We start from the raw sequence: 2,500 nt of genomic DNA, 5'->3' as shown, positions 1-2,500 counted from the left end.
ACAAACGTGCAAGCATACTAACCTAACCCTAGGTAAGGCATGTCAGAGCGAAAGACAGTAAACTCGAATGAGCCAAGAAAGAGCGGTGCGGGGCCGGTCGGAGCGCACCCTTTTCTCGGTGGCTGGCGGGCGAGAGAGTGCTGCGTCGCCGGCATCGGCGTCGAAAGAAGCCGAGCCGAAAAAAGTTAAAGTACAAACGTGCAAGCATACTAACCTAACCCTAGGTAAGGCATGTCAGAGCGAAAGACAGTAAACTCGAATGAGCCAAGAAAGAGCGGTGCGGGGCCGGTCGGAGCGCACCCTTTTCTCGGTGGCTGGCGGGCGAGAGAGTGCTGCGTCGCCGGCATCGGCGTCGAAAGAAGCCGAGCCGAAAAAAGTTAAAGTACAAACGTGCAAGCATACTAACCTAACCCTAGGTAAGGCATGTCAGAGCGAAAGACAGTAAACTCGAATGAGCCAAGAAAGAGCGGTGCGGGGCCGGTCGGAGCGCACCCTTTTCTCGGTGGCTGGCGGGCGAGAGAGTGCTGCGTCGCCGGCATCGGCGTCGAAAGAAGCCGAGCCGAAAAAAGTTAAAGTACAAACGTGCAAGCATACTAACCTAACCCTAGGTAAGGCATGTCAGAGCGAAAGACAGTAAACTCGAATGAGCCAAGAAAGAGCGGTGCGGGGCCGGTCGGAGCGCACCCTTTTCTCGGTGGCTGGCGGGCGAGAGAGTGCTGCGTCGCCGGCATCGGCGTCGAAAGAAGCCGAGCCGAAAAAAGTTAAAGTACAAACGTGCAAGCATACTAACCTAACCCTAGGTAAGGCATGTCAGAGCGAAAGACAGTAAACTCGAATGAGCCAAGAAAGAGCGGTGCGGGGCCGGTCGGAGCGCACCCTTTTCTCGGTGGCTGGCGGGCGAGAGAGTGCTGCGTCGCCGGCATCGGCGTCGAAAGAAGCCGAGCCGAAAAAAGTTAAAGTACAAACGTGCAAGCATACTAACCTAACCCTAGGTAAGGCATGTCAGAGCGAAAGACAGTAAACTCGAATGAGCCAAGAAAGAGCGGTGCGGGGCCGGTCGGAGCGCACCCTTTTCTCGGTGGCTGGCGGGCGAGAGAGTGCTGCGTCGCCGGCATCGGCGTCGAAAGAAGCCGAGCCGAAAAAAGTTAAAGTACAAACGTGCAAGCATACTAACCTAACCCTAGGTAAGGCATGTCAGAGCGAAAGACAGTAAACTCGAATGAGCCAAGAAAGAGCGGTGCGGGGCCGGTCGGAGCGCACCCTTTTCTCGGTGGCTGGCGGGCGAGAGAGTGCTGCGTCGCCGGCATCGGCGTCGAAAGAAGCCGAGCCGAAAAAAGTTAAAGTACAAACGTGCAAGCATACTAACCTAACCCTAGGTAAGGCATGTCAGAGCGAAAGACAGTAAACTCGAATGAGCCAAGAAAGAGCGGTGCGGGGCCGGTCGGAGCGCACCCTTTTCTCGGTGGCTGGCGGGCGAGAGAGTGCTGCGTCGCCGGCATCGGCGTCGAAAGAAGCCGAGCCGAAAAAAGTTAAAGTACAAACGTGCAAGCATACTAACCTAACCCTAGGTAAGGCATGTCAGAGCGAAAGACAGTAATTTCGAATGAGCCAAGAAAGAGCGGTGCGGGGCCGGTCGGAGCGCACCCTTTTCTCGGTGGCTGGCGGGCGAGAGAGTGCTGCGTCGCCGGCATCGGCGTCGAAAGAAGCCGAGCCGAAAAAAGTTAAAGTACAAACGTGCAAGCATACTAACCTAACCCTAGGTAAGGCATGTCAGAGCGAAAGACAGTAATTTCGAATGAGCCAAGAAAGAGCGGTGCGGGGCCGGTCGGAGCGCACCCTTTTCTCGGTGGCTGGCGGGCGAGAGAGTGCTGCGTCGCCGGCATCGGCGTCGAAAGAAGCCGAGCCGAAAAAAGTTAAAGTACAAACGTGCAAGCATACTAACCTAACCCTAGGTAAGGCATGTCAGAGCGAAAGACAGTAAACTCGAATGAGCCAAGAAAGAGCGGTGCGGGGCCGGTCGGAGCGCACCCTTTTCTCGGTGGCTGGCGGGCGAGAGAGTGCTGCGTCGCCGGCATCGGCGTCGAAAGAAGCCGAGCCGAAAAAAGTTAAAGTACAAACGTGCAAGCATACTAACCTAACCCTAGGTAAGGCATGTCAGAGCGAAAGACAGTAAACTCGAATGAGCCAAGAAAGAGCGGTGCGGGGCCGGTCGGAGCGCACCCTTTTCTCGGTGGCTGGCGGGCGAGAGAGTGCTGCGTCGCCGGCATCGGCGTCGAAAGAAGCCGAGCCGAAAAAAGTTAAAGTACAAACGTGCAAGCATACTAACCTAACCCTAGGTAAGGCATGTCAGAGCGAAAGACAGTAATTTCGAATGAGCCAAGAAAGAGCGGTGCGGGGCCGGTCGGAGCGCACCCTTTTCTCGGTGGCTGGCGGGCGAGAGAGTGCTGCGTCGCCGGCATCGGCGTCGAAAGAAGCCGAGCCAAAAAAAGTTAAAGTACAA

This window comes from Styela clava, unplaced genomic scaffold (genome assembly GCF_964204865.1).
Source record: "Styela clava unplaced genomic scaffold, kaStyClav1.hap1.2 HAP1_SCAFFOLD_51, whole genome shotgun sequence".
Taxonomy (NCBI): domain Eukaryota; kingdom Metazoa; phylum Chordata; class Ascidiacea; order Stolidobranchia; family Styelidae; genus Styela; species Styela clava.
This window is presented reverse-complemented; position numbering follows the sequence as displayed.